Here is a 16623-nt window from a genome sequence, read left to right on the forward strand (position 1 = left end):
ATCCCTATAAAGAGCTTTGAAAACCATAAAACTCTATTAATCTTTCATCATAATTATTGTTATTCAAGTGATGAAAATTGCTTTGGCTGTCTGAGTCCTGCAATGAAATCAAGAATCCATTCCAAGTCCACCCTGGCTATAGGTACCTTTCCCTCTCAGGTTACCTTATACAGGCCTTCTACATATCTTGAATATATCTATTTATTTTCTATTTCCCCAAATAGAATACAAGCTCCTTAAGGAAAGGGACTGAATTTCACTTTTCTTTGTATCCTTCCTGCTTAACCCATGATATCTAGTATTTAATAAAAGTATATTGTTTGATTGATGGATGATGTAATGCTAATGTGGCCTGGCTAGCTAATGATCATTCTTAGAACAAGCTAAACTCGACATAATGGTGTCTAGTCAAGCTTTCTCTCACAGCACTGGGCCATCTCACTCTCTCTCTCTGTCTGTACTCAAAAGTAAAATACAGATTATTCTTAGATGATCTATTCGGTATTTTATCTGTGCTTCTCTCTTCTGTTCCCATACATAATCAAGGGCTGGCTGTATGTGTATGCATATGGATGTATGAAAACAAACTATTACAGGAAATTGCACTGTCTCATCTGGTAAATAGTCTGGAACTCTCATTGCTAAAGGAAGGAAGAAACAAGACTGTGATACAATAATTTCCAAAGAAAATAATACACTCAGAGAAGCAATTTGCAGAAGTATGAACACTGATAGTCTATTGTCCCTTCATCTCAATAGCATTTCAAAAAAAAAAGTCAATGTTCAGTGATTACACACCTTTGTTGGTGACTCAGAGCATCATGAGAATTCATAAAACTATGCGATAAGAAAAAAAGTGGTCCCCCTTTGAGTTGTGTTTCCATTAAAAACTTTGGTAGTTTCTAGGAGAGAGACTAGAGTATGACCTTAGTATCAAGGATTTGAATGTTGGAAGTCAAGACTGACTTTGCAGAGGTATTAGAATTGGCAGCACTGGGAATTCTAGTCCTATATTAGGCAGTTAGGAGCAGTGTGAATTTGGGCAAGTCACTGGATCTTCATTTCCCACAGTTCTAAAATGGAGATGATAATATTCATACTGACTCCCTGAGAGAATACAGCAGCATAGTCATAGGGATGTTAGAAGTCAATAGTCTAGGGTGGCTAGGTGGCACAGTGGATAGAGCACCGGCTGTGGAGTCAGGACAACTTGAGTTCAAATCCAGCCTCAGACACAATAATTACTTAGCTGTGTGGCCTTGGGCAAGCCACTTAACCCCATTACCTTGCAAAAAACCTTTGAAGAAAAGAAGTCAATAGTCTAAATCTCCTTTTTATAGTCAAAGGACCAAGATCCAAGACATTAAATGATTCACCTAAGGTCACTTGGGCAATATCAGAACACAAAGACAAACCCAAATCTCCTCATTCCAATTAGTTTTCTTGCACCTGTGTCTTTCTGACATCCTCATCCTTCTAACCTGCTTCTCCTGCACAATTCTTGGTTGGTCATGGGCAATCTACTACAATCCTTTACTCTTCTGATGATGCTTAAATCTCAGGTTTTTTTTAGAAATTCTGATATCCCATGACTCACAGACAAAGAGGTCCTCATGGAGAATATCATTAGCATTTTTAAAAAAGGTTTGTTTCAGAAAAAAGTTTGGAGGTCTTCCAAAATATTCTTCAAATCCCCCAAAGCAATCTCATTCTCCTCCTATTCAGTTCTGAGTCCAGGTCACAGAATACACACACTGGGTCTTTCCAAGATGTGGCGATAGATCAGTTCCATGATTTGTCCAGCCAACTGCAAATCAATCACAGTCTGGGCAACAGATGTACTCTGATATTCCCATAGATTTAGAACAGAAGGGTTCTTAAAGACCCCTGATTCCAACCACCTCATTTTAATGCTCCAGAAACTAAGACTAAGCTAGGACAATAGAAATGGATTCGATGTTAGGCACTTTGTGAAGGCTGCAAGGTTGGTAGGACATGAGTTTGCATCTTCCTGACTCCAAGTTCAGCTGACCATCCATTATCTTGAACTTCCTACCCATTACTCCTCTACTTGACTTCTTCAGTGTAAAAAAGGTAGATAGGGCTCATTTGAATGATTATAAATAGAAATAATGAGTTTTGTAAATTAGTATCTAATTAGGAGCAGGGTATTTTTCTTAATATTCTCTGTTTCTATTCTTAGGTCTGAACTGGTTAAGTGTAAGGGAAAAAAAAGAAAACTTCTTTTTTAAACTCACTTAACTGAATGTTAAAACAAGAGACCAATCTTTCAGGCTTAGGCCTCTACTTCCTTGTCTGTAAAATGAGCAAATTTAACTCAAGGATCTCTAGGACTCCACCCATTTTGAAATATAAAATTCTACTGCTCTGTATTCTGTTTCAGCACAGCTGATAAGAAGGCTTTCTGAGTTTGCAAGGAGAAAGCCCAATTAGAAAGCTAATACTTAGCAAGCCTAGGCATGTCATTAAATTCTTCTCTGTATTTTTTGGAATCAAAAGCATTTATAGAGCTACTTATTCCTTTCTTTCCTTCTTCCAAAGAGTTAATAACTTCTGATGGACAGACTTGATCACAGTCAGAGGTCTAAGGGTTTTAAAATGAATGAACCATCTGAAATGTCTTCTCAAAGCATGGCTGTTTTACAATGATCTGATTCCTGAATTAAAGAAACTAAATAATATACATAAGATGGATGGTGACCTTAGCCTAATAAATTGTGCATTAGTTGAGAAAAATCTCCGGAGAGAAAAGTGATGAACTCTGTGTGCAAATTGAAGTATAATTTTCTTGCTCTCTTTATTTTTCTTGCTTTTAAAAAAATGATCAAATACAGAAATATATTTTACATGATTTCACATGTATAATTGATATCATATTACTTGCCTTCTCAGTGGGTAGGGGAGGTGTTAAAAGAAAGAGAATTTGGAACTCAAAATTTAAAAAGAAAAAAATGTTAAAAATAAAATATTGTTTTTTTAAAAAACATTATTGTCACGCCTTCAGAAATTTATCATCTAGTCGAGGGTATAAGGCATGGAAAATTAACTCAAAATGCACAGAAATATAATCCACCATACAGATAAGAGATATAGAAGGGTTTTAAAGAGACAATGGACCAACAGGTCAACATAACTGGAAAACAAAATAGAATATAATACTAAAACTATCTCTAAGTTGTATATATCCTTTGAATAGGTATTAAATGAAACATATAATTACAAACACACCCATACTGTTCTTTTTTTGTTTGTCTGTTTCATTTGCATTATTTATTATAAGTGTAGATTTTCTGGAGGAAGAGGACTGTTACTACAAAATTGACAGGTACAAGAAAGTATCACAAAAATAAGTCTGCTTTTGAAAAATGAATTCGCTACCTCATAGATTAAATTTCTATCATTTGACATCCTAAACAGGGTTTTCACCATATGAAATAACATTGATTTTATGATAAGTGTTGATTTTGATCTCTCCATTAAAAAAAATAGAAGGAGAAAATAAGACAAGGAAAATTTAGTCCAGTTTAGATAGGTAAATAAAAAGGAGGGGCAAGAGATTGGATCTTCTAAGACAGGAGACTGAAGTGGCATCAGCATCCCTTGATATACACAAAGGCTGAAATTATACAAAGGAATAAAAAGACCTGGAGATGAATCAAGTCTGTCTTTCCAAATAGCTTCAAGAATAGCTACTTTTTTCTATTCCTTTTTGTTTTGGGTTTGTCTCTGTTATTCTTCTAAAATGAGCCTACATCTCTTATGTACAGTAAGTCTGGGACTGAGAGGGAAATCTCAGTGTGGGAAAACTTTGGGAGGCAATGGGTGTGATCACAGTGCCACTGTGAACCACCTGGTGTGCAGGCCATTCTAAGAACTACCAGAGAGGAGGAATAGTTCCTACAGCGGAAGGAGGAGGTTGCTCCCTGCTGTTCTGACAATGACAGAAGCCTAGGGCTGTATCAGGGTTTCAGTGTTAGGAAGTGCAGTATATAACCTTGCCATTGCTAAACCATTATGTCCTTCAATCAGAAATAATTCTGCCCCTAAAGATTTCAAATACTTTTCTACAAAAACTAATAAACTGAGTGGCTTAGGAGAAATTCCTTAAGAAGCTGCTCAATAAACCAATATAAAATCATACTTAAAAGATCACATCTTCAGTGATAGTTGGAATAGGTATTAGACCTGTAATTTTATGGTTACAGGAAATCCCTGATTAAGAAACACCTCTACCAAAATCCCCTCTACCTATCCAGTCATTTATAGGCCTAGAGTTTTCTAGAGTACTGAGAAGTCAAGTGAGTTTCTCAGGATCATGAAGCCAAAATATGTCAAAAGAAGGATCTGGATCCTGATTTACTTGACTCCAAAGTCCTCTCTCTACTCAGGGTACCAAATTGGAAGATTCTTTAGATCTTACAGATGAGGAACCAGAAGTCCCGAAAGGGTGAATTATCCAGGTTCACAGATAGTTAGTAAATAATTGTGGCAGGACATCATTGTCCAGAATTGGAATGGACCTCAGAGGTCATTTAGTCAATCTAATGCAAACTTGGATGGGAATTCCCTCTAGGATCAGGGTTCTTAAACATTTTTTCTTCACAGACTCCTTTGGCAATCACCTTTTGACTCCTCAGGAAAAATAATCTTTTTAAATTCTAAAAGCACAATGAAAATAAAGGTCTTATTTTTTTCACATGCAAGTTCAATGTTTTGCCCTTCATTTTCAAAGAAGACCATGACATCAGAGAAGTGATGCCATGACAAGTACATGAACTGGAATTGAGTGAGAGGGTGCTATGCTAAGTCACCTGCCTCACTTTTTCCTTCAGAGTCATCTGAGTCCAGTGGTCAGATATGAATCAGAATAACTGGAGATGGCCCTGAATGTGAGTTAATCAGGGTTAAGTGACTTTCCCGAGGTCATACAGTGAGCAAGAGTCAAGTGTCTGCAGTAATTAGGTGGCACAATGGATAGAGCGCCAACTTTAGAGTTAGGACCTGAGTTCAAATTTGACCTCAGACACTTAAGAATTAACTACCTGTGTGATCTTGGACAAGTCACAATGCTATTGGCTTGTAAAAATAAAAAAAAAAATTAAAATTAAAAAAAGAGCCAAGTGTCTGAGGTCATTTTCAAACTTCTGTTCTCCTGACTCCAAGGCCAGTGCTCTATCCACTGCACAACATAGATTTTTGAAACATCTCATGTTAAGTATATCTGCTACAGAACATCTCTGATAAGGGGTTCATCCATCTAGGTTCCTAAAGTTGCATTAGCTTCTAAAAATGTTCTGTCTCATCAAATTGCTGATGGAGATAAATTCTGTGGTCCACTAGAAATCTTTAGGTCTTTGTCATGTGGAATGCCATTCCACTATGACTCCTCCATTCTGTACTTGTGATATTTTTGTTTTTTCCAAATGCATAAATTTATTTGAGAAACAAGATCTAACAGATAATCTATGAAGCCTGACCCTGATGAAAATTACTTACCCATGGGACAGCTGGATAGATCCTGTAGTCAAGAGGACCTAAGTACAAATTCAGCCTCAGAAACTTAACAATTATCTAGCTGGGTGACCTTGGGCCAGCCAATTAACCTCACTGCCTTCCAAAAAAAAGAAAAGAAAAGAAAAGAAGAAAAAAAGAAAATTACTTAACCTCTCAGAGCCTCAGTTTTCTCATATGTAAAATGGGAAGTTATAATCACTTACTTTTCATGGGATTCCTGTGAGGATCAGATGAAGGAATATGTGTAAAAACTTTGTAAATATTAAAATGCTGGGGCAGCTAGGTGGCGCAGTGGATAAAGCACCGGCCTTAGAGTCAGGAGTACCTGGGTTCAAATCTGGTCTCAGACAGTTAATAATTGCCTAGGTGTGTGGCCTTGGGCAAGCCACTTAACCCCGTTTGCCTTGCAAAAAAAAAACCCTAAAAAAATATTAAAATGCTATAGAAAAGCTCGTTCTCATTCTTTTTTCTTTCTTATTCTTTTTCTTTCTTATTTCCCTTCATTTTTTCTCTTCTTCCTTCTCATGCATGATTAAAGTTCATGATAAATAGATAAGAAACATCTAAATATAATTTTGAAATAATTAAATATTGCTTCATGAAGCATTATGAAATCGAACAACAGTATATACTGAATTTGCCAATAGCACTTAAAGTGATTTGTATTTGGATGATGCCAATAAAAAGGCTAAGATTCAATAACAGAATTGAAAGGCTCTCTATGGTGACATTCTCATAAGCTCAGTCATCAGTATATCAACAAAAAATATTCAATAGTAACTGAGAGAAGAACAAAGATGAGTAGAAAGAAAGAAAAGGAAAAGGAAGAAAGAAGAAAGGAGAGAGCAATGAAGCATCAGTCTTTCTTTGGCTACCTAAGGGTGACTTTGGTCCTACTTTCTAATATTTTATGAATTTTTGAGATACATTTAAAGGGGTTATAGATCATATTATAATGCAAAAAGTACATACTAGAAGGAGCATTTTATAAATATTATTTGAACATGTTTTTCCCATTCTACTTTAATTTCAGAATGCCAGTAAGTATCTTAATTTATTCAGCCATGTTCATCTCCTTGATATGTTTATGCTTGATATATCTGGTCTGGAAAAGATCATGATATTTGCCTATATCACCCTCATGCATTGCATAGATGTGACCTCTGGATTCAAGCCTAAAGTCATCTAGTCTCTGTTTTATAGGCATATTTTTATTTTTAGGTTTTTGTGAGGCAAACGGGGTTAAGTGGCTTGCCCAAGGCCACAGAGCTAGGTAATTATTAAGTGTCTGAGCTTGGATTTAAACTCAGATCCTCCTGACTCCAGGGCCAGGGCTCTATCCACTGCACCACCTAGCCACCCCTTTAGGCATATTTTAAGAATTTTTACATTTATCAAGTTGAAATGACTTTTTGATAGCACTGGAATAATACATCACAAGATGAAAGAACTATTTAATGTGCTTTCTCATTAAGCCATATAGTTTGATATTCTCCATAGATATGGAGTAATAAATAAAATGTTTTTATTTAGCTCCTTTAATTTGGAAGCAATCCTTAGTGCTATTTAGGAAAGATGATAATAGATTTAAGGCTAAATAGAATCAAAATGGACATAACTGTCTCCCAGAAAAATTACATTTTAAATTAATTGTTCTTGACATTACTTTTAATGTCATCCTTCAAATAGATAAGAGTTTTCCATGAAAATATGAAATATTGTGGCATTGTCAATATACTTGAGTCTATTATTACCCCTATATTTCATCTCCCTAAATTGAGTTCATCATTACAGTGTGTTGAAATCTTTTTGACCTTGATTTTGACATTCAAATTATTAGTTATTCATTTTAGCTTCATCATTTTTAAATTTCATACCATAGCTTTTTTGCATTTATCCAAGTCGCCAACAGAATCATAATATGATAGATTTAGATCTGATGATTGCACATGTCATTAAATCTAATCCCTTTATTTTATAGGTAATGAAACCAAATCCCAGAAAAGTCAGATGTTGTGCCCTGGGTCAAATAGAAAAAATAGTCTGAAACAGATTTCAAATCGATGATTTTCTGTCTCTCATCTGAGATGGCCATCTACTAAACTATTGTCACCGCCATTGAAGACAAAACTTTCAATAGAATCAGGTAAAAAAAAAATCTTGTGTTCTTCCACTATAAACTTTACTCAATTTGACCTCAATCTACGAGTCAACATTCTTTGAGTTTGGTCAGTCAACAAATACAAGAGCAACGTAAGCAAACATCTTCCCCATCTCATGATTTTGGCCGTAGAAACAGATTTGACAGAAGTCTTGCTGAAACCCACGCGTATTATATTTGGACCAGTCCCATGATTGAGTAGTTGAGTAAAATTGGAAAAAATGGTGAATTTGAACAGCTTTGGTAACATGATGGATTCAGTTTTGGATCGAAGTCAAGAGGAGCTAAGTTTGAATCTTGTCCTGTCATTTACTGTGGTATCCTGAGGAAATCATTGAATCGCTATCATCCTGGTCTTAATTATAAAACAGAGATAGGATCAGCACTCATGTTTTAGTCACAGTGTGATTTTGAGGACCAGAAGAATTTATCTATCTATATACATACGTACATATAAATATATATATATACATATATATGTATATATATGGATAAGGACAGTCTGCCATAAGTTATTCTTGATAAATTCATGATGGTCTATAGCAGTTTTGTTTGTTTGTTTGTCTTTGGCAAGGCTATGGGTTAAGTGACTTGCGTAAGGTTACCCACCTAGGTAATTATTAAATGTCTGAGGCCAGATTTGAATTCAGGTCTTCCTGAGTGCAGGGTTCGTGCTCTATCCATTGCACCACCTAGCTGCCCCTATAGTAGCTGTTTTGTTAGTGGCACATTTGAGCTATTTATAAAAAATCATTGCCAAGCTCACTGATATTATATATATATATATATATATATATATATATATATATGTATGTATGTATGTATATGTATACATCCTTTCCCTTTTAAAAAACTAGTACCATGAAGGGCTGCCTTGAGCCTAGCAGTACCTCTCCCATTAACCATGATTCCTCAAAGAACACTGAAAGTGATTTAACAGTTGCATCTAGTATTAAAAACCATCCATCATAATTAAAGAAGACTATGCCAACATATGGCATGACTTGTACATTTTGTTAATCATAGTGAGGGAAATATTATGCAAAGACATCCTTCTCACTGTCTCAACTCAAGGCCTGATTAGATAGGAAATGGAACTTCTGTGATATTTGGATGCTGTGGGATTCCCTGGCCCTATGGATAGGGGTCTTTCATCTTATCATCAAGGCGCTCTATCTATAGTTTCAGAACCTTGAGAAGTAATTCTACAATAGGTGAAAGTCCAGTGAGCAGCTGCCTGTTTTTTGTCATGCTTTTTTATTTTAAAAAATGGTTACTTCTTTGTAGGGAAGATAGAAGCAAAATAGGAATTCAAGTTTTGCCTTCTTTCTGTTATCTGTTTTCATCTTTTCATTTGGTTTAATTAATGGTTCTGGTCATTCCTGACCTTCCTCTTCTCAAGGTAGCTTTTATAAAGATCATTTCATGTTTTTCTGTTTTATTTTGGTTTTTTGACATTTAATACAAGATTCTGTTCACACTGTTCATCATCTTACTGCTTTCATTGCTCTCCTGACTTCCCTCTTGATTCTGGAGGCTTTTCCAACTTTCCTCCTTCATTTGTCCCTGTATTCTTAACTCAGAGATGTTTCTGTCCCTTTGGCCTATTCCTCCAATCAGAGAGATCTTGACCAGAAAAAAAAACAGTGAAATTGAAGGAAATTCACATGTTCACTTCTCTTTCAGCAATGATAAGACTTTCTAGACTTTTCCTCTATAGGGAAACCCTATTTCTCTCTCATTTTTCTCCATTCTAACATAAACTCTTTAACAAAAAGAACTGGTTTCTTTTTTTACTTTTTTTTAGCCTCCAGTGCTTAGCACAGTATCTGGCACAAAATAAATGCTCACTCCATCTTTCATCCATCCATCATCTATCTCTCTTTCTCTATCCACCTATGCATCTATGTATCTCTCTTTTCATCTATTCATCTATCTATCCATCTATCATTTTTCTACCTATTAATCCTTATATCCATCTATTTTTTCTATCATCTTTCTCTATCCATTCTTCAATCTATCTCTATCCATATATGCATCTATGTATTGCCATTTCTATTCAATAATTCATCTATCTACACATCTATCATTTTTCTATTTATCAATTTATCCATCTATTACTCTACCTTTCTCTACACATCCTTCTTTTTATTTCTATCTCTCCATCTATCCATCCATCTATATATCTCTCTTTATCCATCTATCCATTTATCTATTTGACCAACTATCTATCTATCTATCTATCTATCTATCTATCTATCTATCTATCTATCATCTATCATATTTAGTCATTGCATCTCAGTTCATTTAGGATCTTGCTTCATTTTTACATTTAATCCTGTTCCATGACCTTTTTTTAATCTTATTTTAAGCCATTTGCTTCCATCTCTGATACATATGCTAGAGAATAGAAACTCCTTCAGTTCAGGAACTGTTTAATTTTTTGCCTTTATATCTCTAAAAATCAGTATATAAGATCTAAACTTGTTATTTAATTGGGATAGAGACATCCCAGATGAGTAGATTACCTCTCTCAGAGAAATTCAGCACTTTCTCTGAAAAGTATGGATGATAAGGCACTGAGAAATAAAAAGAAGAGTTGGAACCCAGGTTTACCTGACTCTGTAGTATCTACCTGGTACACAGCAGGTATTTAATAAGTGCAAAATAATTAACTACTGTTATAAAATCTGTGTTAGTCAATGAGCTCCTCATCAGTCTCAATGGACACCTCCTTTTCTTTCCTCGCAATATCACTTGCAGCTCTGTCATAAGATTTTCATTCTTGGGGGTGGCTAGGTGGTGCAGTGGCTAGAGCACTGGCCATGGAGTCAGGAGGACCTGAGTTCAAATCTGACCTCAGACACTTAATAATGACCTAGCTGTGTGGCCTTGGGCAAGCCATTTAACCCCATTGCCTTGCAAAAACTAAAAAAAAAATTTAAAAAAAAAAGATTTTCATTCTTGAATCTTACATTGCTCTGAAGTTGACTTCTCCTTTAAAGCCTCAGACCATCAAATCTCATCAATCTACCTCTAATCCCTTGGAATCTGTTCCCATTCTTCTGTCCCAAACATTCACTTCCTCTTCTGTTTACCAGCTCTAAGACACCATGAACAGTATCTCCCATTGCATTGTCATTCCCACTTCAACAACACGTTCTCTTAGCAGTGAAAGTAATTTTTTTTAAAAAAATAAGTACCTGGTCTCACCACTTACTAGCTCAGGGTGAAAAGCAGAAATTGCTCTAATTGAATGCTTGAAAATTTCACTGAGACAGAATTTAATTACATGTTAGAACTTTAGCTATGATATCCTAGTCTCATAAAATGTTATTACTTTCCCTTTTTTAATGACCACAATTTATCAGAATCTTAAAAAAACAACTGTACACTGTGTACAGAAATAATATAGCCCTGAAAAGCTACTCGTTCTAGAGGAGAAGGAAGCCAAATGGAGGCAAAGCTAGAGGTGACTGAATAGTTGTCTCCAGACAGGAATTTTGAATCTTTATGGTCTTCTAACCACTTATAAGGAACACAAAAAAGTGAAGTGAAGATGTTAAGGTCTCTAGCTGGGCCTTTGTGGCTCCAAATGGAAAGCAAAGTGCTCATATTGGGGAAGGAGGGTTAACAGCCGATTGGATCATTGCCTTCAATTCAATTCAATTTCATCCAATTCAATTTAACAAAAATATAAGACACTTCCCATCTAAAAGGGGTTTGCATTCTAAGGCAGTAGAGGTGTTCATTTAATAGGCATTTAATAATCTCTTACTTTGAGAAAGGACAGATATAGTACCAAGTGCTAGACATATCAAAGAAAAATAAAGGAAAAATAGACCAATCCCTTCTTTCAAGGAGCTTACATTTTAACTGGGTGGACAGCATGTATATAATAATTATGTGTATGCCAGATACACTACAATAGATCAACAATAGCCTTAGAAAGGAAGACAATAGTAATTGCCGGAAGTGTGAAAAAGGTGATAAAATATGTACATAGCTAGATAAAGGAAAATATTAAAAGTAATTTTGGGTTTGGAAGAGGGAAGCAAAAACTGAAATAATCATACCTGAACTGAACTTTGAAAAGAATTGGAGAGGTAAGGGTAGAGAAAACATTCCAGAAATGAGAGAAAGCTGTGCAACACCACTACGATGGAATCAAGGAGAGATGTCATCATTTTCTACCTACTATACTCCTGAATTTCATCATGTTCTCTAGAATTTCATCTTTGTAAGACCATATCAACTGAAACCTTTACTTCTCTGCCCCTGCCAGCTTTCCCTCCCTCTGAATGGAGAGGGTGGAGCCATGAGTGGAGCTCCAGGAAAACCATTTCCTATAAAGTTGCATTCCATAGATTTCATCATGCTACATTATTGGGCATCCTTTTCCCCTTCCTCTTCTCAGCTTATTTTTATCTGTTGCCTTTATCTATTAAATTGTGAACTCTTTGAGGGCAGGAAATATCCTTTGCCCTTTTTTTTTATTCCCAATGGGAACACAGTGCCTCAAAAAAGAGTGCTTCATAAATATTTATTAACTATGATTAGGAAAATTTGACTGGAAATTTGAGTTCTCAAAGATAGCCAATATAGCATCATCCTTGAAAGATAAGTTGGAACCAGCTTACAAGGAGCTTTACATGTAAAATTGTAGAGTTTTTATTTAATTTTTTATTGGTTTTTGCAAGATAATGGGGTTAAGTGACTTGCCTAGGGTCACACAGCTAGGTAATTATTAAATGTCTGAGACTGCATTTGACCTCAGGTCCTCCTGACTTCAGAGCTATTGCTCTAACCACTATATCACCTTGCTACTCCTTATTTAATTCTTAAAATCAGAAAGGAAGAATGAAGCTTTATCTATGAGAAAGTGAAAAGGTCAGACAAACACTAAAGCAATATCAATTTGAAAAGCATATGGAGGATGGAGTGGTGTGGGGTGAGACTGGTGAAAAGCACAAAAATCAGGAGACTAATGGAATAAATAACTCAGACTAGAGGGAATGAGTGCCCAAGTTAGTGTGGTGACCCTATGAGTAAAATGATAATATATAGACATAGTGATAGAGAAGAGCACAAGAATCAAGAATGATTCCAAGGGTTCAGTCTTTCCTCAATACAATGTTGATGGCATCCTGGACAGAAAAAGGGAAGTTAGAAGGAAGGAGGAAAGGTAATGAACACAAATATCTATGTAGCACTCATCTGGAGATGTCCAGAAAGCAATTGGTTATGAGACTGTGGGTCTCAGGAGAGAAAGGTGAGTTATAAATAGATCTGGAAGGAAATGGCAGAGATAAAAACTGAACTCATGGAAAATGGCAAGATGGAGATGGAGATATCTAACAGAAATGGAAATGAAGATGGAGATAAAAATGGAAATAGAAGGGGATAAGGGAGAAGATTTAGGAGGAGGAGAAAGGAAAGAAAAGAAAGGTATGAAAGTAATGACACTTGAGGTGTAGATAATAGAATAAATAAGAATTAAAAGTAATGGACTTGCTTATTCCATCACAGCAACAATCAGGAACAATTTGGGGCTGTCTGCAATGGAGAATACCATCTGTATCTAGAGAAAGAACTGTGGAGTTTGAACAAAGACCAAGAACTATTACCTTTAATTTAGAAAAAAAAACCCAATATGTCTGATCTTGGCATTTCTTGTACTTTATGTTTCTTCCTTAAGGATATGATTTCTCTCTCATCACATTCACTTTGGATCAGTGTATACCATGGAAACAGTGTAAAGACTGGCAAATTGCCTTCTGTGGGAGGTGGGGGGAGGGAAGTAAGGGGGGAAAATTGTAAACCTCAAAATAAATAAAATCTTTAAAATAGCAGAAAACAAGAATTAAAAAGTAGAGAAGGGAGGAGGCATAGGGAGCAACATGAGCAAATGGTTTGGGGAAATAAAATTCTATCCACAAAGCATGGATTGGAATGTGGTATTCATGGAGGAATTTACTATGGCATAATTCTATTTTGTTTTATTGTTGGTGATTTTTACAAGGCAATGGGGTTAAGTGTCTTTCCCAAGGCCACACAGCTAGGTAATTATTAAGTGTCTGAGGCCAGTTATGAACTCAGGTCCTCCTGACTCCAGGGCTGGTGCTCTATACACTGCTTCCCCATGACAGAATTCTGGAAAGGTTTGGTACCAGAATGTAAAAGCTATTTTTCAGCAAAGCTACAATTTGAACTCAGATTAGTAGAATCTGAGATCCTTGAAGGAAGACATTATTTTACCTTAATCTTTATCACCTATAATGCATACACAAAATATGTTAAGGAACCAGCAGCCGCCAGAGTGGTGAGGACGAGTGGAGAGTGTCTGGATCCCAAGCCAGCCGGGATCAGGGGCCAGGCTGGGCATGGGGCAGCCTTCTCTAGCTGGAGCTTGGAGGAGAATGGCCCAGGTGTCCCTTATGGCTGGGCTCAGACCATAATGGTTTCCTGTCCAGCTCTCTTAACAGCTGCTTTGTCCAGGGTGGAGGCTGAGGGGAAGCACAGCACAATCTTTCCCACTTGTGTTTTGAAAAACAAAAAATAAAAAGCATATTCTGCTTTGAAGACATTGTGTCCCCCGAGCTTTGGGTACTGTAACCTTGAATCTGGGGGGTTCCTCCCTCCCATCAGTGTGACTCCCGCTCTGCCATGAACAGCCTATCCATCAGCCAGCTCCGCTACCTCTTCTGCTGCCTACCCTGTCCTGGCCAAATCCCAGAAGAACTGGCCTTCCTGTCTCCAGAGCCTACCTATTCCCTTATGGCAGAACCAGAGCCAGGTTCCAGTGGAAGGGGTCCCCCCCAGGGTGGGGCTCTGGGGGGTGGTCCTGGGTCATTGGAAATTGCACCTGACAGAGCTAGCTAACTTCCAGTATTCAAAGCAATTGAAGTCTTCTTTACCAAGAGCAGTAGGGGGAGCCGCATTTCCTGTATGTAAGTCCACTGTGTGCCAGGTGTGCCAGGGGCCAGGTTCACAGTTCTATTTTCCCATGGCTATGCAGTGGACCTGGGTCAGATGAGCAGCTTCTACATCGGCCTGGGCACCCGCATCAACTGCAACATCTCATCTTATAAACTACTCAGGCTACGGGGTGAGTTCAGGAAAACCCTCCGAGAAGAATCTCTATGCTGACATCGACACTGCTCAACAGGCCCCTTAGACCAGGTATGGCATCAGCCCAGAGAACATCTTATATGGGCAGAGCATTGGAACCATGCCCACTGTGGACCTGGCCTCACGTTATAAGTGTACTGCTGTGGGGCTGCATTCTCCCCTCACCTTGGGCTTGAGGACGACCTTCTCTGACACCAAAAAGACCTATTGTTTTGATGCCTTCCCCAACATTGAGAAGGTCTCTAAGATCACATCATCTGTGCTGATAATTCAAGGCACTGAGGATGAGGTGACTGACTTCTCCCATGGACTAGCACTGTATGAGCACTGCCCAAAAGCTGTGGAGCCACTTTGGGTGGAGGGTGTTGGGCACAACGACATCAAGTTCTATAGCCAATACTTGGAGCACCTTCACAAGGTCATCTCACAGGAGTTAACAAAGCAGAACAACGGAGGCCCTCAGTGAACCCATCAGAGCACTATGGGCACCACCAGGCAGACAATCCCAGAGAACCCACTGGGAGCTTGGAAACACTGCTGAAGAATGAGAACTCAACAGGGTCAGCCCACTGGAGGATTTAGAAGTGGGGAGGACTCCCCACCCCTGGGCTTGACTCTCCGGATCTGATGCCCATGGCCTCTTCTGATATCACACCCCTTCCAGGAGAGAGAGGAGGGACAGAATGACCCCCATCTTTCTCCCTACAATGTCCACAGTGATGACTCCAAACTGCTGCTAACACTGAGGCTGCCTCCACCACCTGGGAGGGGCTAGTCAATCCACACCCCCTCCTCTCCTGCTTCCCTTCCCTCTACCAGGACAATAGCAATAATACATCTGCCAAGTGTGGTAGGGGAGGACCTCAGTGGACCTCATTCTTCCCAACATCCCTCCCCCAAAATTCTATATTTCTAGTAAGACAGTGACTGGATGAGGAAATACCTGCCTTCCCTCTCCCTGCCACTCAGGGCGGGATATTCCTACCACACTCCAAGCCTTAAGGTGGCTCCCTCCCAGCAGGGCCCTTCATGATTCCAGATACCCAGACACCCCTTACCCACTTTCCCCAACATATACAGATATACAGATAGAAAGAAATATATCTACACTCATTTTGGAAGCAAAAACAAAGAAATTAAAGATTTAAAATTTTACCAAAAGAGATAGAGGACTTGGGTTCAAGTCTCAACTCTAAGATTTAAGCTCTATGTTACTTTGAACAAGTCACCCACTCTTTGGGGCTTAGTTTCTTCATCTATAAAATATAGCATTTGATTCAGATGACAGGTTCCTTCCAGTTCTGAATCTGCTGATTATGACCTAGAAGCATTAAATAAATGTCTCTTAAATGGAATTTTATGAAACAAACATTCAACAAGTATTTATTAAGTATTAGGTTCATGCTAAGTGCTAAAATGTAAAAATAGAAAACAGAAATTTTCCCTGTCTTCAAAGGGTTTATACTCTAATGAAGGAGAGAGAGAGCATGTATTCATAAAAATATTCAACTACAAAACTATACACACACACACACACACACACACACACATACATAGAGAGAGAGAGAGAGAGAGAGAGAGAGGGAGGGAGGGAGAGAGAGAGAGTACAAATATAAAGGCCCAGGTCTCTAAGGTGCAACTTTTCCGCAAGTATCTTTGTATTATCAAGAAGGACAGGAAGAACATACCCTTAAAAAAAATGTTGTTCTATTAGAAACCAGGAGGGATGGGAATTCAGGGAGGCCTGGAGGGATTTGCATGAACTAATGCTGAGTGAGATGAGCAGAACCAGAAGA

At 37.7% G+C, this 16623-nt stretch overlaps 1 protein-coding gene and 1 pseudogene across 1 annotated transcript in view; one reads left to right on the forward strand and one right to left on the reverse strand.

Annotated features, from left to right (window-relative positions):
• ANKS1B (ankyrin repeat and sterile alpha motif domain containing 1B) overlaps positions 1–16623 on the reverse strand; it is a 1440110-nt gene that overhangs the window by 855211 nt on the left and 568276 nt on the right. The gene's annotated exons all lie outside the window — the stretch shown is intronic.
• Positions 14363–15293, forward strand: LOC141510892 (alpha/beta hydrolase domain-containing protein 17A pseudogene; annotated as a pseudogene).

This window comes from Macrotis lagotis, chromosome 2, assembly GCF_037893015.1.
Source record: "Macrotis lagotis isolate mMagLag1 chromosome 2, bilby.v1.9.chrom.fasta, whole genome shotgun sequence".
Taxonomy (NCBI): domain Eukaryota; kingdom Metazoa; phylum Chordata; class Mammalia; order Peramelemorphia; family Peramelidae; genus Macrotis; species Macrotis lagotis.